General features: G+C 41.0%; 1 long non-coding RNA gene across 4 annotated transcripts; it reads right to left on the bottom strand.

Annotated features, from left to right (window-relative positions):
• Window positions 1–130: 130 nt before the first annotated feature.
• On the bottom strand, window positions 131–21,512 carry LOC309837204. Of its 4 annotated transcripts, XR_014298228.1 has the most exons (6): window positions 21,387–21,512; window positions 13,909–14,081; window positions 12,157–12,283; window positions 11,763–11,864; window positions 11,525–11,564; window positions 8,177–11,421 (listed from the first exon to the last, which is right to left on the bottom strand). It is a non-coding gene; the product is annotated as an uncharacterized lncRNA (long non-coding RNA). The 4 variants fall into 4 exon arrangements; XR_014298226.1 differs by lacking the exons at window positions 8,177–11,421; window positions 11,525–11,564 and adding an exon at window positions 131–739; XR_014298227.1 differs by lacking the exons at window positions 8,177–11,421; window positions 11,525–11,564 and adding an exon at window positions 7,487–7,614.
• Between the last annotated feature and the right edge of the window lie 692 nt (window positions 21,513–22,204).

Below are 22,204 nucleotides of genomic sequence, written 5' to 3'. Positions count from 1 at the left end.
TATGAATCAACAGCGAGAGACACATAGGGCGAGGTCCTGAACAAAGGATCTTCCGTACTGTTAAACAACAAAAATTCAACTGAGTAATTTAAAGATCAAATTGGCTTTATTGAACAATTCATGAACCAGGCAGCATCCCATCGAACAAATGGGAAGGAACTTCATTGAGCTGAAGAAAAGGAAAGGTTTGTAAAGGTAGAGGTAGGGGTGGAAGGTGGGGATTATTAACAGCGAATGCATTGTTTCAGGCAAGGTCACCTCCCATAAGGGGAAAGAAAGTGGATTACCTCCTGGTACTAGGCAGGAAATTCCAGGTTGGCTGGTTAAAGGTCACATTTCTGTGGGAAGGGAGATGGGGGAGGGGAAGGGGTGGGGGAGGGGGAGGGGTGGGGGGAGGGTTGAAACTGCAGTTAGGTTAGATATTAAGTCTTGGTTTGCTGGCACAAGTGACTCCATTTGGGGCCAGCTGTCTCCTTTTTTTTCTTTACTAAATTTATTTATTTTATTTATTTATTTTGGCTGTGTTGGGTCTTCGCTGCTGTGCGCGGGCTTTCTTTACTTGCGGCGAGCAGGGGCTACTCTTCGTTGGGGTGCGGTGGCTTCTCTTGTTGTGGAGCACAGGCTCTAGGCTCACGGGCTTCAGTAGTTGTGGCACGCGGGCTCAGTAGTTGTGGCACACGGGCTTAGCTGCTCCGCGGCATGTGGGATCTTCCCCGACCAGGGCTCGAATCCGTGTCCCCTGCATTGGCAAGCGGATTCTTAACCACTGTGCCACCAGGGAAGCCCCAACTGTCTCCTTTTTAACAGTACCCGTGGAGTTTAGGGCTCGCCATGGTGGCACGTGGAAGCCTTCTGGGTTTTCCCCAACCTGGAAGCTCTCCAAACCCTGTCCTTTTGAGTTTTTATGGAGGCTTCATTACATAGGCAAGATTGATTAAATCATTGGCCATTGATGGGGACTGATGGAACTCATTCTCCAGCCACTCATAGGTCCAGGGGTGGGGCTGAAAGTTCCAACCCTCTACTCATACGGTTGGTTCCTCTGGTGACCATCCCCCCATCCTTAGGTGATCTTCAGAAGCCTCCTCATTAACATAACAAAAGGCACCTTTATGGCTCTCCTCACAGGGAATTCCAAGGGCTTGGGGAGCTCTGTGCCAGGAACAGGGATGAGGACCAAATATATATTCATTACTGTCATTACAGTATCACAGAAGTTCCCACAATTGCTAATAGGCAAGACATCTCCCAGGCAGATTACTTAGCTGAAGAAGATAAATTTCTTGTCCTCCAAGAGGACATACTGGGCAAACGGTGCGTAGAAAAAACAGGCACTCCAACGAAAACGTGTGCACAGATGTTCATAGTATCACTCCTCACAATAGCCAGAAGGTGGAAACAACCAAAGCTCCATCAGTGGATGAATGGAGAAACAGATGCACCTGCACCACTGCACCACTGTTCTCTGTCTTCACCTCCGCAATCAGAAAACAAGTATCCCTGCCCAAGACCTGTCCTACTTGTCCTCTGAATCCCACTCATCTCATTTTCTCAAGAACTTCCCTCCCTCACTTACCTGCTATCTCTCCTGCAGCATCAAATCTTTCCCTTCCCTTCCATCATTCCCAACAGCACCCAATAAGGTCTAGAACCTCTTTTTTTTTTTTCTTTTTAAGTTTACCCTTCCACTCCACATTCTTCCTTAGTTTCCAACCAGTTCCTTGGCTCTCCTTCTCCACAGCCAAACATCCCAAAAGAGTTGTGTATGTTTGCAGTATTCATTTCTTCACCTCATAGTTGTCTATGACTCTCTCCAAAGAGTCTTTTGTCCCCACCATTCTACTGAGCGTGCCCTTGTCTAGCTCCACAGCCCCCAGGGATGTTTTTTCACCTGGACTTCGCACCGACTGTGGTCCTTGCTCTGGACAGTTCTAAGCCCTGGTCTCCTGAGGAGAGTGACTCTGGTTCTAAAGGTCTTCATACAAGATACACCAGGGAATTCCCTGTTGGTCCAATGGTTAGGACTCAGCGCTTTCACAGCAGGGGCCCCGGGTTCGATCAATCCCTGGTTGGGAAAGATCCTGCAAGCCATGCATGGTGAACCCCCACCCTCCAAAAAAAAATGATACACCAAAGGAACAGGGAAAGGGAACTGAAACCAGTTGGGTAAGAGAAAACTAGGGCTCTTTCTGCTTCTCAATGGGCCCGAGAATACACCAATACGGTACTTGTTTTAAGAGCATTTGGGGAGTAGACTGGGTCCTTTTAGAGACTCAAACACCTGACTCTTTTTCTCAAGCTCCATCCTCTGTGGGATGCAGAATTCAACCCTCTCAACATCAAGAGTCAAAGAATCTGGGTAGCCAGGTCCCTTCTCTCTCAAGGAATTGGGATAAAGAGAGAGGCAAGGACTGAGGTGAGAAGAATCAGAGATAATAATGAAAGGCAGAGATGAAGATGAGAGAGACAAGAACCAGAAACACAGAGTGCTCTCACAGGTGGGAGGCGGAGAAGCTGACAGTGGGACAGGACAGAACCGTCCCCATCCACTCACCACTACCAAGATTGATGCCATAATCCTCTGCTCCTGTGGGAGCTCATTAGTAGGCTTCTAGACTAAAGACATGGCAGTCTTTCTGAAATTTTAAGAAAGTATCATCCAAGGGTATCATGGTGATATGGGGGAATATGGGAAAATAGAGACAGAGGTAAGGACAGTCCTCCTAAAAACATTATTCCCAAGGTCTTGTATCAATTAGGGTGCTTTCAATTATCAGTAATTTGCAATTTACAATTACACCTAACAATGGCTTAAACCAAGACAACATTTATGGTTTACTTTACAAGCATTCTGGAGATGGGTTAGGTTAGTACTAGGTTAGTCTAAATAATGTCTGAATAATATCATCAAAACCACATTTATTTTATTTTACTTTTTTATTAAAGTATAGTTGATTTACAATGTTGTGTTAATTTCTGCTGTACACGAAAGTGACTCAGTTATACACATATATATTCTTTTTCCTATTCTTTTCCATTCTGATTTATCACAGGATATTGAATATAGTTCCCTGTGCTATACAGTAGGACCTTGTGGTTTGTCCATTCCATATATACTAGTTTGCATCCGCTAACCCCAAGCTCCCAATCTTTCCCTCCCCCGCCCCAAATCCCTCCCCTTGGCAACCAATTTTTACAAATTCCCAGGGACCTCCCTGGCAGTCCAGTGGTTAAGACTCTGCACTTGCATTGCAGGGGTGTGGGTCTTATCCCTGGTCCAGGAACTAAGATCTCACATGCTGCGTGGTGCGGCGAAAAATAAAAATATAATAAAATAAAAAGTTTTAAAAAAGCAAAATACAAATTTCCACGTGCTTTACCTCTTTATGAACACTTCTGGTTTTAAATCTCGGCTTCAAGTAAAGTACCCTTGTTGCCTGATGACTTTGTTTTGAAATAAATCAGTTTACAATAGCACTCAGCCCTTCCCTTGCTTTCTGCAAATAATCACTCACAAATTGCCCGTCATCATATAACACACTCCTGATGAGTTGGCGAAAGACAGAACTCAAAATGAATATTAGCTAGTCTTGTTATCCTTTACCCACTCCACTGTTTTTACTCAGTCATCCTTTTTTCTCCCTTCCCCTCATGTCACCCCTAAGGTTTTTGCATTTTTAATGCAAAGAAGTTTACCCATCTCATTTGCATTCTTGACTCCTAGAAATGCTTTCTAATTCCCAAGAAATGTATACTCTTCAATGCCCAACTAAAATGTGACCATAGAAAATAAGGAACAACTAATAAAGACAAGAGGGCAAAGCCAGGAGTCATGAAGGATGGTGTACATCCTCTAGATAGGAGAACGAGTGCTTCCAAATTGACTGCCAGGACAGAGAACTCTTACTATTCCTGCCCATTGGCCTTGGTTGCAATAGAATAGTGCCTGCTATAACCTCCCCAGTTTTCTGTTCTTCACTGGAAGTTTTCATTGTGGATGCCCATTCTCACTGCACTATTGTATATTGGGTCGCTGAGGAGTCTTTTAAAGTTTATGGACTGCTCGCCACAAATATTTCTAGACCTGATTGAGTCTAAACTCCAAAATAAAACTTTGGAGCTGTCTCCCTTGGGAAGGATAGGGCTAGTTCTGTTTGGGGAGAAGAGTATACAGGGATGTTGTGTAGACAAATGAGTAGGATGTGGTAGAAACTGCCTGCTTCCTACTCGATATTCACCCCTCTCCTTCATGGCCAGAAGTGAGTGGAAATTCATCCGCCTAAAACAATGCTTTTGGCAGCCATCCTTCCAGCTAGATGCGAGTAAATTCTAAGCAATGAGAGGTAACTGGTTGTATCGCATCAGTACATAATTAGGACAGAGCTGAGGGGTCAAAAAGCAGCAGCAGTAAACAATCCTGGCATGACTGGCTTTGGTATCGTTCAGTTTGTCCCAACTGCTAATGAAAAACTAATGAAATCGAGCTCCACCTCGCGGCTGCCTAAAACAGAAAGCAAGAAAATGGGAGTCGCCTCATCCTCAGCTCTCTGACCCTCATTGGGAGAGGACTTTTGGGAGAGTTAGATTATTTTCCCTGGGAGCTTCTAGAGCGAATTTCTAAGACCATCTGAATGAGGAACTTTTTTTTCTTTTCCTTTATGGTTTAATCACAGAATATTGAATACAGTTCCCTGTGTGTCCCAGTAGGACCTTGCTGTTTTTATCCAAGGAACCTTTTTGTTTTGTGTTTAATCCAGGAAGTCCCCTTCATTCCACAACGTACATTTCAGAGACTGGAGATCTCTCCTGTATTTCATCCCACCCTAAGAGTTACCACTGCTACAAGATAAAAGAAAATCTGTGTAAATGTTTCATAATCTTGGGACGCTGCGGATTGCTCAACTGTGTTTTTCCCCTCACATTCCCATCTCATGCCCCTCCCAGCCCCAAATACCATCTAGATAACTGTTTCCCAAATGTTGGATCTACAACTGATACTGTTCCAACAGAATCGCTTGGGGAGGTATTTTTTTAAAAATATGGGTTAGACCACAATATTGTAAATCAACTATCCTCCAATAAAAAAAATTAAATTAAACAATTAAAAATAAAATAAAATATGGGTTAGGTCACTGCAGCATCAAGGCATCTGATTAATAAAGTCTGGTGCTTAATGTAGGAACCTGTTTGGCTTTTTTAAAATAAATTTATTTATTTTTGGCTGCGTTGGGTCTTCATTGCTGCGCGAGGGCTTTTTCTCTAGTTGAGGCGAGCGGGGGGGCTACTCTTCGCTGCGGTGAGCGGGCTTCTTGCGGTGGCTTCTCTTGTTGCGGAGCACGGGCTCTAGGTGCACAGGCTTCAATAGCTGTGGCTCGCGGGCTTTAGAGTGCAGGCCCAGTAGTTGTGGCACACAGGCTTAGTTGCTCCGCGGCATGTGGGATCTTCCCAGACCAGGTCTTGAACCTGTGTCCCCTGCATTGGCAGGAGGATTTTTAACCACTGCGCCACCAGGGAAGTCCTGTATTTTTCTTTTAAATTTATTTTATTTTTGGCTGTGTTGGATCTTCATTGCTGTAGGTGGGCTTTCGCTAGTTGTGGTGAGCGGGGGCTACTCTTTGCTGTGGTGCACGGGCTTCTCATTGCGGTGGCTTCTCTTGTTGCGGAGCACGAGCTCTTGGCGCCCGGGCTTCAGTAGTTGTGGCACACGGGCTCAGTAGTTGTGGCTCGCAGGCTCTAGAGCACAGGCTCAGTAGTTGTGGCTCACGGGCTTAGTTGCTCCGCGGCATGTGGGATCTTCCCAGACCAGGGCTCGAACCCGTGTCCCCTGCATTGGCAGGCGGATTCTTAACCACTGCGCCACCAAGGAAGTCCCAGGAACCTGTATATATTCACAAAGCTCCCTGGTAATTGTAATATGCAACAAGATTCCTCTGATTATTAGCAGTTGAATAAATGTTCTCTTTACAATAGAATAAAAATTAATGGTAGATCTCGCAAACACAGAAACATCTTTATAGCCCACACCCAAGAACAAATGGTCTTCTTCAAGCAAAATAAACTTTGACAGAAAGGCTGTTGTCCCCAATATCTTGTTCAAGGCCCTCTGGGGCTACTCTGGTCTTGAATTGGCAGATGTGGGCAAGTTAAGCTGTCAATATTTTGTTCTTTCGATGAGGTGAGTTTCTCAGGAACAGTTAACAGAACTACTAATCTCTCAGAAAGAAGTCTTCCTCACCCTTTCCACCTCCAAACTCTCAGCTTCCATAATCATGTGAGCCAATACCTTATAATAAATCACACACACACACACTACTGGAGAACCCGAATATATTCAAGAAATACTGTCTATTTTGTTGAGTATAATGGTGACTATAGTCTTTTTAAAATCCTTATCTGTTATTACAGATACACATTAAAGTATTTAAGGAGGAAATTATACTATATGACATTTGATTAAAAATATTCCTGGGGGGGGAGGAAAGGCAATCAGTGAAATCAACAAAAGGTTTAAAATTTTTGAAGCTTTCTACTCTTGCATATTTTTACATTTTCCACTTTAAAGTCTTAAAAATCACTCTATGGCCCAACAAATCCACTCCTAGATATATGCCCCACCAAAAAAAAAAAAAAAAAAAAAAGTGTGCCTATGAACACTAGGATAAATAACAGGTGAGGGAAAAACACAGTTGAACAACAGAGTGTGCCCAAGACGATAAAGTATTATTGCTGCTTCGTCATTATCAATGTATGGGTTGTTATACCTGTAAATAAATGATTTTTTTCACATTACTTTTTCATTTTTGATGCTTAGTGTTAGTAATACATATAACAGCTACAGTGTTTTGTATCATATAATATTGATGTAGATACTGACAGATGATTCAGCTTGTAAACAGATGATGTAAACTTATGGTATTGATAAATACAGTGCAGTACTTTAAACGTATGTTCTCTTCCTTATGCCTTTTCTTTTTGGCCGTGCTGTGTGGCTTGCAGGATCTTAGTTCCCTGACCAGGGACTGAACCTGGGCCCACGGCAATGAAAGCACCGAGTCCTAACCACTGGACCGCCAGAGAATTCCCCCTTATATGACTTTCTCAATTACATTTTCTTTTCTCTAGCTTCATTGTAAGAATACAGTATATAGTACATATAACATATAAAATATGTGTTAATCGACTGTTTGTTATTGGTAAGGCTTCCAATCAATAGAAAGCTATTAGTAGTTAAGTCTTGGAGGAGTGAAAAGTTATATAACGATTCCCAACTGCATAGGGGGACAGCGCCCCTAACCCCTGCAATGATCAAGGGTCAATTGTACTAGGAGTTTTGGATGAATCGTGTATCCACTCCCCCCCAACCGAAAAGAAGTATGTTGAAGTCCTAACTTCCAGTACCTCAGAAAATTGAGTTGTTATAGATGGAGTTTAGTTGAGATGAGCTCCTCCTGGAGTAGGGTGGGCTCCAAATCCAATAACTGGTGTTCTTAGAAGTTGGCCACATGGAGACACAGAGGCACACAGGGACCATGCCATGTGATGACAAAGACAGAGGTTGGAGTTATACAGCTGCAGACTAAGGAAAGCCAATAGTTGCCCATAAATCACCAGGAGCTAGGAAGAGGCAAGGAAGGAATCTTCAACAGGTTTCAGAGGGAGCATGGCCCTGATGACACCCTGACTTTGGACTTCTGGCCTCCAGAACTGAGACAGTAGTAAATTTCTGCTGTTTTAACCCATTCAGTTAATAGTATACTTTGTTACAGCAGCTCTAGGAACAAATAAACTAGGTTTTCATGGAGGAAAGCCGTGGCAAGCACGTCTGGCTATAAGTCTAAGCCATATTCATTCCCCATTTCAGCACAACCACCAAGACAAGTGACATTTTAATCTTCATTTATTTGAAAATAGCAGCTGCTTCCAGTTTTTCAGAACTCATTTGGGGACAGAAGAGTTGTGATTACTTATCACTCTTAAACCTCAATATTTGTAATGGGGCTTTTTCTGGGTTTTGTTTTTTGTTTTTTGAGTGACAACCAGAAGATAATTTGTTTTAAAAAAATGTATCATTCCTAAGGGCTGAAAAGTACCAGATTCATTTACAATACCAGTAACAGTAAAACAAAACCCAAAAAGGTGTAAATGGTGTTATAGTATTGTTTAATGTTAAGCTGAATTATTTCCCTTGTGATTTATATATTTCACTATGTTGGCATTTTTGGTAGATATTAGACATACAAACTGGAACAAGAATTTCGTGGTACACAACTTTCATTACCTTATGAAATTTGAAAATAATCATATACATGTTCTACAAAAATACTCAGACACAAAGCAAATACATACATCTGGGACCTTTCTTAATTTACTTCTTTGACTATACAATATATTCAAACATGAAACAAAGTGTCCTTTGGCATGCTAAAGTTATCTGCTCTTCCTAACTGACTACTTTGTGTTACATTTTCTATAAATACGTGGTATTGCGATGATCAAAATTTTTATTATAAAGTTGTTTATATGTAAATAAACTTTCCCACCATTACACTCTACTAATTCTCCTTAAAAAAATATTATCTGATGCATGATAAGTTTGGACTTCATGCCAGAGGCATCCCTTATCACAAGTCTTCAGCCATCTGTATTCCTTGGTATGAAAACTCATTTGTTTGGAAGCTATTCAAGAATTCACAATATTTGTGAGATTTTTTTCCACAGTGAAAACTAACTACTTTATGATAGCCTATCAAAAATATTTGTTGTACCCAACGGTTTCATTTTGTGTGATGTATAATGGGATCTCTTCTCAAGAAGAGATTTCAACTTTTCATTCATACTGCCTCTTTTCTCATGAAATATGAGGCTACATTGGTAGTAGATAATTTTCCTATATTCACTGTATTTAAAAGATTTCTCTTCTGGGTAAGTTTTGAAACTTACAAAGGCCAAAATTAATGGAAAAGTACCTTAACTTTCCCTGCATTCATAGGGTGACTCTCGTGTGAATTTTCTTATATTCAGGGAGATCTGGCATCTCACTAAAGTCTTCCCAGTGCTGTGTTTCTGGGATTGTTTTCATGTATGAATTTCATCATGTGAAGTGAGAAAGAACTTGACAGAGTAAGTTTTCCCACACTCACCACATTGATAAGGTTTCTGCCCTGCATGACTTCTCTGATGGACACTGAGGTATGATTTCTCAAAAAAGTCTTTCCCACATTGAGTGCACTGATATGGTTTCTCTCCTGTGTGATGTCTCTGATGTCTAATGAGCTGTGACTTCTGGTTGAAGATTTGACCGCATGGAATGCATCCATAGGGTTTCTCTCCAGTATGGCATCGTTGATGGATAATAAGATGGCTTTTTTGGCGGAAAGCCTTCCCACATTCACTGCATCCATGGGGTTTCTCTCCTGTATGAATCAACTGATGTCTACTGAGCATTGCCATACTGCTAAAGGCTTTCTGGCATTCAAGGCATACAAAGGGTTTCTCTCCTGTGTGTGTCCTCTGATGGACAATGAGCATTGCCTTTCGTATGAAAGCTTTTCCACATTCAGTGCATTCATAGGGTCTCTCTCCTGTATGAGTTCTCTGATGGACAATGAGATGGGACTTGTCTATAAAAGCTTTTCCACATTCACTGCATTCATAAGGTTTCTCTCCCGTATGAATTCTCTGATGTGTTATGAGGGATGACTTTTTATTAAAGGCTTTCCCACATTCCTTGCATTCATAAGGTTTCTCTCCCGTATGAGTTCTTCTATGAACAATAAGCTGTGACTTGTCTATAAAAGCCTTCCCACATTCACTGCATTCATAAGGTTTCTCTCCCGTATGAATTCTCTGATGGGTTATGAAGTGCGACTTTTTATTAAAGGCTTTCCCGCATCCCTCGCATTCATAAGGTGTTCTTGCTGTATGATTTCTCTGATGTAGAATGAGCTGTGATGTGTGTACAAAAGCTTTTCCACATTCACTGCATTCATAATGTTTCTCTCTGATATGAATTTTCTGATGTGTTATGAGGTGCAAGTTTTTATTGAAGGCTTTCCCACATTCCCTGCATTCATAGGGTTTTTCTCCTGTATGATTTCGCTGGTGAACAACAAGCTGAGACTTACTACAGAAGGCCTTTCCACATTCTTTACGTCCATAGGGTTTCTCTCCTGTATGAATTCTTTGATGGATAATCAGGTTTGACTTTTGCATAAAACCTTTCCCACAATCACTACACTCAAAATGTTTCTCTCCTGTATGTGTTCTGTAATGTAATCTGAGCTTCGTCTTTTCCCTGTAAGCTTTTCCACATTCTTTGCATTCATAGGGTTTCTCTCCTGTATGAGTCCTATGGTGTAGAATGAGATGATATTTTGTTCTAAAGGATTTCTGACACTCGATACATTCATACGGTTTCTCTCCTGTATGAGTTCTCTGGTGCAGAGTGAGATGACATTTTGTACTGAAACCTTTCTGACATTCACTGCATCTGTATGGCTTCTCTCCCGTATGGGTTCTCTGGTGTATTATGAGCTTTGACTTATACCTGAAGGATTTGGGACATTCACTGCATTCGTAAGGTTTCCCTTCTGTGTGAATCCTGTGATGTCTTTTAAGATTTGTTACTGTGCTGAAAGACCTCACACATAAATTATGTTCATAGTACTGGGCTCGAGGGTGGGAGGTTTCATGTAGAGTACAGAAAAATGACTTCCCATAACCATTTAACTCATCAGAGTTCATTTCTGCATAGCTTTTACTCTGAAAACTTGGGTCTGAATTTTGTTTCAAACTTATTCCTCTTGAGACACATTTATGGGGTCTTTCTGTAAATGAAACAAAGTTTTTGCTCAAAGGAAATATTTTTCCCAATGCATTGTTTTCATGATCTCTCTCCACAGGTCCACCCTTCCCGTTATCTTCCCAATGCCAATCATAAACTTGCCACATTACTTCTAGAAAAACAAAATCAATGAATGCTACCATTATCATGAAATGGAGAGGGATGAAATCTCAAGTCAAAAAGAGATGGAGAAAGTGATACAGCAGGTGCACAACGTAAGTCTGAGGCACCCAATAAAAGAAACAGTAATAAGTAATGAACTGAAGGACATGGGTGTCATCAAACATTGGAACAAATCTATGAATATTTGAAAGCAAAATAGAAGAGGTACATGAATATGGATAAAAGGTAAAAGAGGTTGGTTGTGTCTAATGAGCTACGGTAAAAGAACAACTAAACAAAAAAGGAGAGACCAAATGAACTAGGCAAAGATCTGACCCAGGGTAGATACAAGGAGGTAAGTCTCCTCCTAGGTGGCTAGCAAAAGAGAGTCAGATATGGAAGGGTAGTAAGAGAAGCAGGCAACATTCATACTGAAGACTTCTTTTCATTCAGAGTCACTTCTAAAGGTTCAGAGACTATAAGAAAAAAATATTAAAATGGGGGGAGGGATAAATTAGGAGTTTGGGATTAACAGATACATACTACTATAAATAAAATACACAAACAACAAGGACCTACTGTATAGCACAGGGATCTATATTCAATATCTTGTAATAACCTATAATGGAAAAGAATCTGAAAAAGTATATATATACATATAACTGAATCACTCTGCTGTACATCTGAAACTAACATAACATTGTAAATTAAATATACTTCAATTAAAAAAATATATTAAAATAACAAAGTTCCCAAGCCAACAATGACCAACTGTTACTTTGCTTCCACGAACTCCCACTGCATTGGTTTCACTCACCTGAGCCACACTGACTTGGGAATTCCCTCTCTACTACTGCTTTTTCTTTTTCTTCTCCTTTCTCCAAGTGCATCACTGGTTCTGGCTTTGTAACTTGATAACCTGACAAGGGGGGTAATCACAGAGAATCTGAGCAGTATTGGGTCCTGTGAGGAAAAGTTCTGTTTCAGGGAATGTATAGTTTAAATCTCAGCAAGATTGAAACTTTTCACTTGGAAAATGAAATTAAGTACAGTCACTGTATGATATTAAATAAAATAAGCTCTGTTACCTACCTATACTAGTCCAAGTCCAAAATCATTGACGATATCAGAGTATGCATAAATTGTAGCAATGGAAAAAAGACAGGTAATAAATGGGCTTAAGCTGAGATATTTAGGAAAGTTGTCTTTACCCAATGACATTAGGTTGCTATAATTTTCCAACATCACATCTCGGTAGAGGTTCTTCTGAACAATGTCTAGCAGCTGCCACTCTTCCCAGGTGAAATCCACAGCCACATCATTGAATGACAATAAGACCTGTTGTAACATAATCCTTTTTAATCTGGAGTTAATATAATGGAATAAAATAGTAATGATCTATAGGATATTATTCTATTTTTACTACGAAAATTTATAAACATATATCATTCTGTACCTAGATTTTTTTTTTGTGGTACGCGGGCCTCTCACTGTTGTGGCCTCTCCCGTTGTGGAGCACAGGCTCCGGACGCACAGGCTCAGCGGCCAAGGCTCACGGGCCCAGCCGCTCCGCGGCATGTGGGATCTTCCCGGACCGGGGCACGAACCCGTATCCCCTGCACCGGCAGGTGGACCCTCAACCACTGCGCCACCAGGGAAGCCCTCTACCTAGTTTTGATTGACATTCTGTGGGCTAAATTCATTAAAGCTCTCCTTTCTTTGTGCATTCTTCATTCACTTCTTCACTCATTCACTTACCCAATGTAAAATGTCACTGAAACTTTAAACTACCTAAAGACAATCTGCAACCCACTTTACAAGCATTTAATGTTACTTACTATATATACATTTTAGATTAAAAAAGGAAATAGAGGGCTTCCCTGGTGGCGCAGTGGTTGTGGGTCCGCCTGCCGATGCAGGGGACACGGGTTCGTGCCCTGGTCTCGGAGGATCCCACGTGCCGCAGAGCGGCTGGGCCCGTGAGCCATGGCCGCTGGGCCTGCGCGTCCAGAGCCTGTGCTCCGCAATGGGAGAGGCCATAACAGTGAGAGGCCCGCGTACCTCAAAAAAAAAAAAAAAAAAAAAAGGAAATAGAGCATGGTCCTGCCATCAAATGCCTTCTGATCTATTTGAGTTCAAAGAACTGCATATAGTTCAAAGGGACAGGAGAAGAGGCTGAAAGGGACAGATGCCCAGGTGACAGGCAGGAACACGTCTTGGAGCAAGAATGCACATGTCCTGCAGACACTTGGTAGCCACTGCAGTGTTTTTCATATACAAAAGTATGCTACGCTCAGAACTGCCTATTAGAAATTGGACTACGTATTAAATCACAATACTCAAAAGAAAGCAAACACAAAGCTTTCACTGCATGCTATGTACTGTTCTAAGCACCTTACACACAGTAACACGATGATCTGCACAGTAACCTTTATGTAAGCACTACTATCATCTTTTTTTAACAGGTAAGGGATTTTTAAAGTTTTCTATCTGTGCCTGTTATACCTCCCACATTTCCTTAGGAAGATGACTTTTCACTGGGTCCACTGTCTGGATGAGAAAAAAAAGTAACAGGAAGACCCATCTTCACACTTAAATGTCCAGGAAATCTTTACTGAATTCATGTGCTTCCTTCTTAAATACAAAGTAAATCTTGCAACACATTTTTATCTTTTGTGATGGTTTCCAGTATTAACAGAGAAATGTAGGCAACCCACTTTTGGATCCTGCTGCTTATGTGGCAATGTTCTAATTACCAGCACCTTGCAGGACCCTATGACATGCAGATGAGTTTCCCTTCCTGATTAGCTATTCTGGATCATTTATTCTATCTCCCAATCTAAGCACGTCCCTCCTAGCCACAATGTATCTATATATATTGTTCTCTTTGATTGGATACATTTTAATAAAACTCCAAAAATCAAAAATGCAAAACGAACTGGGAAAAACACCAAACAGCTCACCTGGGACTTGGTCATTTTTAACAGCTTTTACGAAGTGCCCACCACATTTAGGATCTGTCCTGAAATCCTGGTAATGGTGTCTCATCAAGGGTATCCTTAGCAAGGATGAATTTCTGGGCTTGAGACTTACTTTTTTCCTTTACAGGAGTGGCCTTATTCTAGGAAGCTGGCATCTATGGATTCAAGAAAAGATTTGTTTAGTATGGAAGTAATGATAAAAGCAAGTTCCAATATGTGCAAGGAACTGTTTCAAGTATGTTCTTTTCTCACTTAACCCTCACAACAACCCTATAACGTACAGATGATAATTATTCCATTTTAGAGAAAACTAGCAGAGGAAAGGTTAAGCACCTAGCTAAAACCCAACAGCTAGTAACTGGCAGAGAAAGGACTAAAACACAAACCCCCAGAATCAATAAATCCCCTGAGTCTAAGGAGAACTACCAGAATTATCCTTTCATCTTAGCCAACCAACACAAAAAGTAGGAAAAATATCAAGAACAACTATTTTAAGACCCAGAAGTCAGAGAAAAGGAAAATAAACAAGGTGACAATTCTGTGCTGCAGCTCACTGCCTGGAGAGACTTTCCAATCCAGAACACAGGGAGAAGGAATCCCAAAACCGTCCAGCAGTCTTGCTGAGTTAATGATACAGAATTTCAAGTCTGAGAAGCAAAGGTGGCTAGAGTTTGCCAGGCAGTACCTCAGAAAAAAAAGAGAAAAGTCACTCTGTAGATATGCAGAGGGTTCCTCTGAGTCTCTGGCTAAGGATTGGTGAACTGAGGAAATTACCAAGGCCCCTGGAAAGGAGGAGGTGGAACAATTCCTGGAGCTCACACAAGATCAGGAATACTTAGCATTCCCACTAGCCAGGGTAGAAAGACCTTCCACCAGGACTTCAAACAGAGGCCTCAGAAGAGTACTGCCCCAGTAATAGGTACAGAGTAATCACAGACAAAAGACTGTTTCGGCCCCACCTACGAAAGTTGAAAAGAAAGCCTCCGAAGAATCAAACCTTTTCAAAGTAACTTGACTACATGCCAGAGCAAACCTCAAAAGTAGTTAAAGGAATAAAAGAAAATCCTGTAAACAACAATATCAAACTGACAATATCTGACATCCAATCGACAATTACCAGACATGCAAAGAAGCAAAAAAATATGACCCAAAGCCGGGGAAAATTCAAGCTAGGGAGACAGGCCAAAGTGACACAAGGGATAGAATGGGCAGACTAGTGCATTTCTTTAAAATTATACACACACACACACACACACATACATATATAATATGGAATATGTATATATTCCACAAGAGAAAAGCATGAAAATGATGAGAAAAAAATAATAAATTATTTAATAAGTGCCGTTGAAACAAATAGGATATTCATGTTTGCCTCAAACCAAAATTAACTCAAAATGGATTATAAATGTAAGGGTTAAAACTATAAAACTTCTGGAAGAAAGCATAGAAAAATTTTAAGTGAGGCAAAGATTTCTTTTTTCTTTTTTTTTTTTTTTGCGGTACACGGGCCTCTCACCATTGTGGCCTCTCCCGTTGCGGAGCACAGGCTCCGGACGTGCAGGCTTAGCCATGGCTTACGGGCCCAGCCGCTCCGCGGCATGTGGTATCTTCCCGGACCGGGGCATGAACCCGTGTCCCCTGCATCGGCAGGCGGACCCTCAACCACTGCGCCACCAGGGAAGCCCCAAAGATTTCTTAATCAGGGCACAAAATGCATGATAAAAGAAAAAGTTGATAAATTGGACTTCTTCAATACTAAAAATTTGTGATATTCAAAAGACACTGCTAAAAAATGAAGAAGGATCAAGCCACAGGCTAGAGGAAAATATTAACAAAGTATGTCCCTGACTAAAAGACTTCTATTTAAAAAATATGAAGAACTTTTCCAACTTAATAAAAGAAGAGACAATCCAATAAAAAGGAACAGAAGTTTCAAACAGACACTTCATCAAAAAAAAAAAAAAAAAGACGGCAAATAAGCATATGAAAAGTTGCTTTGGGCTTCCCTGGTGGCGCAGTGGTTGAGAGTCCGCCTGCCATTGCAGGGGACACGGGTTCGTGCCCCGGTTCGGGAAGATCCCACATGCCGCGGAGCGGCTGGGCCCGTGAGCCATGGCCGCTGAGCCTGCGCGTCCGGAGCCTGTGCTCCGCAACGAGAGAGGCCACAACAGTGACAGACCCACATATCGAAAAAAAAAAAAAAGTTGCTTTAAATTGCACAATAAAAGCAAATTAAAACCTAGATAAAATATTCCTATAAACCTGCTAGAATTGCTATAATTTAAAAGACTGAATATAGCAAGTACTGACAAGGATGTAAAGAAAAAAGAAAAACCTGTCATGCATTGCTGGTAAACATATAAAATGACAAAATGGTACAACCACTTTGACTTGTACATCAATGTACATTACAGCTTCATTCAAAATATCCAAAACCTACTCCCCCAAATCCAAAACATCCATCAACTGGGGAACAGATAATATTGTGGCGTATTTGTACCACTGAATATTACTCAGTGACAGAAAGGAATGAACTAATGATACATGCAACATCATGGATGACTCTCAAAAGCATTATTTTAAGTGAAAGAAGTCAGACATCAATAACCTCTTACTGTATCATTCAATTTGTATGAAGTATTGGAACATATAAAACTATGGAAAGCATGTGATTGTGAGGGAACAGGGGATGGGGGTATGGTCTCAATGAAAGGAGGCACAAAGGGACTTTTGGGGTTGATGGGAAAGTTCTATACATTGATTCGAGTGATGGATAAAGGATGGTATACCTTTGTGAAACTCATCAAATTATACCTGAAGAACTGGTGAATGTATGTACTGTATGTAAATTTTTAAAATTAAAGTGTAGTTGATTTACAATGTTGTGTAAGTTTCAGGTGTACAGCAAAGTGATTCAGTTATATATATAACTTATGGGTTATTTTCCCTTATAGGTTATTACAAAATATTGAGTATAGTTTCCTGTGCTATACAGTAGGTCTTTGTTGGTTAACTATTTTATATATAGTAGTATGTATATGTTAATCCCAAACTCCTAATTTATTCCCTGTTCCCCTTTGGTAACCATAAGTTTGTTTTCTACGTCTATGGGTCTATTTCTGTTTTGTATATAAGTTCATTTGTATCTTTTTTTTTTTTTTTAGATTCCACATATAAGCGATATCATATGATATTTGTCTTTTTTCTGTCTGGCTTCCTTCACTTAGTATGATAATCTCTATATTGTATATAAATTATACCCCAGTTAAACTAACCTCTTGCCTACAGAAAGCAAAACAAATACAGGCTGTCTGCATCTGAAGACAGAATCCATGACCTTAAAGTCTGCAATGGAGTCTCAACTGAAATCTCAAATTCATGTTTCTTTTTGAGACTTCATCTTCACTCAAAACCCCGGCTGGATCTCTTGGCAACTCTAATCAGTGCTGACTGTTAAAGAATTAACTCTGGTGATGAAAAATTAATTCTAACACTGAGAATAACTTAGAGGTGCCAGGACACCCTAGAAATATATTAATGCAACTTACTCTCAGTATCACATTGCTGAGAACTCCGAAGGACAATGCAACACTGTGTCTTAGGCGGACAGAGAACTGAAGAAAACAGGTCTAGATTTCAAGGACAATATGTGAAAGAAATTTGTGGCCAAAGAAATGAGGCCAATCTCATTTATGAACTTAGTATAAAAATCCTAAATATGTAAAAGATGAGGAAACCATGTTCACTGATAGAGAGGAAGAATACTAAGAAAACTGAACATAGGAAGAATTATACAATGCACAGATAACCTTATTCCAGGAATGCAATAGTGTAGTAAGAACTATTTCATTATCTCAATAGATAAAGAAAAGACATGTAATAAGATACCATAGCCACTCACAATTTTTAAAAATGTTATTAAACTAGAAAGAGACAAGAACTCTGTTAACTTGATAAAGAGTATCTACAAAAAAAAAAAAAATCCACGGCATTTCTTTAAACTCAGGGACATGACAAGGATAGCCATTCTCAGAACATTTAGCCAAAAATGTATCACATTTTGGCTAAATGTAAACTGGGGGAAATAAATGGAAGGAATGAAGGATGGAAAAGAAGAAGCAAGACTGTCACTATGCAAATGCTTTAAGATCAACATAAACATTAACTGCAATTTCATATTCAAACAACAGTAAGATTTATAAGGAAAAAACACTATTCACAATACCAACAAAACGTATAAGGTACCTGAGGGGGAAATGTACAAGAATAAAGTTTTATTACACCAAAAGAATACAAATTATAACCAGTCAAATGGAGAGACACAATAGCGTGAGGTCTAGGAGGGTCCCAAACCAGAAGCTTCCACTGTCCTTTCCTCTTGGAGTCAGGACACGTTGCTCATCCAGCATACCTATGTGTGACAACATGCAGGGTATCGCCAACCACAGAAACTCACCTGAGCTTCAGTGTTTACAGTTTGTATTAGAGTTTCATTAAATACGCATGATGGATCTAATCATTGGCCATGGAACTCAACCTCCAACACCTCTACCCTCCTGGAGGTTGGGCTGATATCACCTGGTTGGTCTTTCTGGCATAAACAGTTCCAACCTGAATCATCTCACCAGCATAAACTACAGACTCACCATGAGTTGCCTCATTAGCACAAACTATCAGGGCCCACCACGAATAATGCAGTCATCTCTATCATTCAGGATATTCCAACAATCTAGAGGCTACCTCCCAGGAACAGGCGACAAAGGACTGCCAATTGTTTATTACAAAATAACCAGCAAAAGACTAGCATTCTATACATGGGACTACTTTCTAAATATGAGTTAGGAAGAGACAAACCTCTCAGGTTTAAAATTGGCCAGTGAACATATAAAAAAGATGACCAACCATGTTAGTGACAAGAACAGTGCTTATGGAGACCACAATGAGATAGATGTCTCTTATACTCAAAAGATGGTCAAAAAGCAAGAATGAAAATACTAAGTATTGGAAAGCCTATGGATCAAAAGGCACTTTTATACATTGCTAATGAGACAGTAAGGTGGTACAAAAGCAATTTGACTTTCCCTTCTGGGTAAAAATTCATCTACTTTATATTAGAAATTTCATTTCTAGGCATACACCCTAGATTAGACAAATTCTCACATCAACTGGGAGACATAAGAACGTTCGGAACTTCACTACTTGCAGTAGCTGAAAGCCAGAAACAATATAAATGTCCAACAACAGGAGAACGGATGTATGAGTTATGTTGTATTTATGCAATGGAATTCATATTAATGAAACAAACCTACCTCCAACACGGATAAACCACACATATGTAGTAAGTCAAGACAAGCAAGCTTCAGGACTTCCCTGGCGGTGCAGTGGTTAGGAATCCGCCTGCCAATGCAGGGGACACGAGTTCAAGCCCTGGTCCGGGAAGATCCCACATGCCACGGAGCAACTATGCCCATGCACCCCAACTACTGAGCCTGCGCTCTAGAGCCTGCGAACCACAACTACTGAGCCCGCGTGCCACAATTACTGGATTCCGCGTGCCTAGAGCAACAAGAGAAACCACCGCAATGAGAAGCCCGTGCACCAAAACGAACAGTAGCCCCCGCTCCCCGCAAGTAAAGCAAGTCTGCATGCAGCAACGAAGACCCAACACAGCCAAAAATAAATAAATTAATTTAAAAAAAAGAAAAGAAAAGAAAAGCAAGCTTCAGAAGATCACATAATAATATCCTTATTATAAAACTTACAACCAAGAAAAACTAGAGTGCACTTTTAAGGTATCCATATACATATGATAAAACTATAAAAGTCAAGGGAATAATGCATTCTAATTTGTGAATAGTGGTTCCAAAGCTTGGGATGGTTAGGTGGGACTCAGAAGATGGAACAAGGATGGAGGACTTTCCCATTTTCCAATGATCAAACATGACATTCATTAAACAAAATTATAAAGAAAAGCCAAGGTAGTCAAATTTCTAAATTGGGCTATCATATTAGAAAAGAATAGAAGGATGACATGCCCATTGTTGCTAAAGATGTAGAAAAATCTGGCACACTGTGTGTAGAAGCATTATAGACTAGAAAGCTATTGGGGAAGTTTGGTAAAACTAAATCAGAAGCCTCTGAAATATGCATTTAATTTGACCTACTTTTATAAATTAAAAACAGAAAAATATCCATAATATATAATTCAGTTAAAAAATACATTTCAAAACATTACAGGTAGTTTACAGATAGTAAATCGGGGGTTAATTTTTTTTTTTTACCACTCTCTGGGGCTTGTGGGATCTTATTTCCCTGACCAGGGATCAAACCCGGGGTCAGGGAATTCTCCGAGGGTGATTTTTATTTCCTGCTTTTTACTGATAATAAACATACAATGATATTCTGATTTTAAAAACTTAGAGATCTCCATTTAATATCATATATAAAGTCACATAGGAAGATGATTTTTTTATTATTCTAACTTAATAAAAATAAGTTGAAAGTATTGTTTTGAGTAGAAAAAAATCCCATTAGAAAGGTATACATTTGAATAATAATAGCTACCTTCTGTCAAATACCTACTTGTTATAGGGACTTAATATTTGTGTCCCTCAAATTCATACGCTGAAGCTTCAATGTGATGGTATTTGTAAATGGGGTCTTTGGGAGGTAATTAGCGTTAGATGAGGTCATGAAGACAGGGCCTTCATGAGAACTGGTGAGGCAGAAATCAATTTGTTTGAATGGGAAAACTGAGACTTATAGAACTTGGTACTTTATCCAGAGTCACAGAAACAAGTGGGAGAACTGACATAAAAAGCTAGGATTAACTTGATTTCAAGTGCGTACAAGCACACGTAAACTCTTAAGTATTCATGGGCACGATTTTAACAATTCATGGATCTAGATGGCAGGTATACAGCAGAACATTTGGCTATTTTTTCGACTTTTCTGTATGCTTGAAATTCTCCAGTATAAAACGTTGGGAAATATAATACCCCAATGCTGAGCACACACCCAAATGTCTGTCCACCTGAGGCCTTTTAATGTCTCAACCCCCCTCAACCTCTCCTAAGGATACCCACACAGCTCCCCAATCTGCACTTCGCTGTCACACCCATTCACAGCTCCCCAGACATCTATTTTTCACCCACTGGCCCCTCCGAAGCTCAAACTCTAACCACAGGAATCGCAGGTGACTAACCCCCAAGCCCTATCCTCACCAACTATCCAGATGGACCCCTTTGATCACTGGCTCTTCCACCTCCTCTTTCCACCGCCTGGGGCGGGGGCGGGGGGCGGGGGCGGCGATCCGGCGCCGACCTGTCATTGTCAACGGCAATGGTCTCTCGTTACTTCCTCAACCCACTCCTCAACACTGATGCTGGCCCAAGCTACCCACAACGCCCCCAAAACTCCGAGGCCACCTTCAACAACAATCCTCCACGAGTACCCACCACAAACCACATCTCAAGTCAGAATTCCCACCACGCGGGATTCTTAAATCCGCTCGCAGAAATCTCACGTAGCCTCAAATGCCAATTCTGTGACAGTACGCCGGAGGAAGCCAAGCTTTGGACGCCACTTCCGTTTCCGCTGACGTGAGTGGCGGGCCCCTGTTAAACACTCACATTCGAGGCCACTTTGGAAGTGAGCGATGGGTTCTGATGCCTGGAGGAATTAGTGCCGTGCAATATGGCCGCGCCCATGGCGTTACATTACGTTGGGAGCGGCCATATTGGCTAGTGCGCCGCCATTTTGGACCTCCTGCCGACCAGTACGGAGAGGCGGAAATTCAACCGGTGTCTCCAAGATTTTTCATCCTGGGCTGTTCCATCTTTGCAGCTGCTCAGCTACATCTTCAGTAGCGTTTCAGCACTCTCGCCTACAGTCTTCCGACCTGACCCGGGAGGTAAACCAGTCACAGGCCAGGCCTAAGCAGAATGGCCGCGCCCACTCTCTTTCAGATCCCTTTTTATGCCGCAGGAAAGACGTGGCCGTGTTGGGAAGGTTGGGGCTTCGGGACAGAGAAATGGGGAGCGTTTGCAGACAGGATGCCGGTTAAACGTTGGAGAGAATGGAGATTAGGAGGCTAGAGCTGTAGCTGAAGGAGCAGTGGTGTTACGAGGAGAGCACTCGTGGATGTACTTCGTGAGGCGAGACCGTGAGGGGGTGAGGACCGGGGCAGATATGTTTTGTGGAGTAGACACTGGCAACCACAATCCCCGCCAAAAGAGTATCACTTCTGTCTCACGGTACAAGGTGACTCTGTAAT

Source organism: Grampus griseus (genome assembly GCF_964374135.1).
Source record: "Grampus griseus genome assembly, chromosome: 19".
Lineage (NCBI taxonomy): Eukaryota > Metazoa > Chordata > Mammalia > Artiodactyla > Delphinidae > Grampus > Grampus griseus.
The sequence above is the reverse complement of the archived record's forward strand: the minus strand, read 5'-3'. Positions and strand labels throughout refer to the sequence as shown.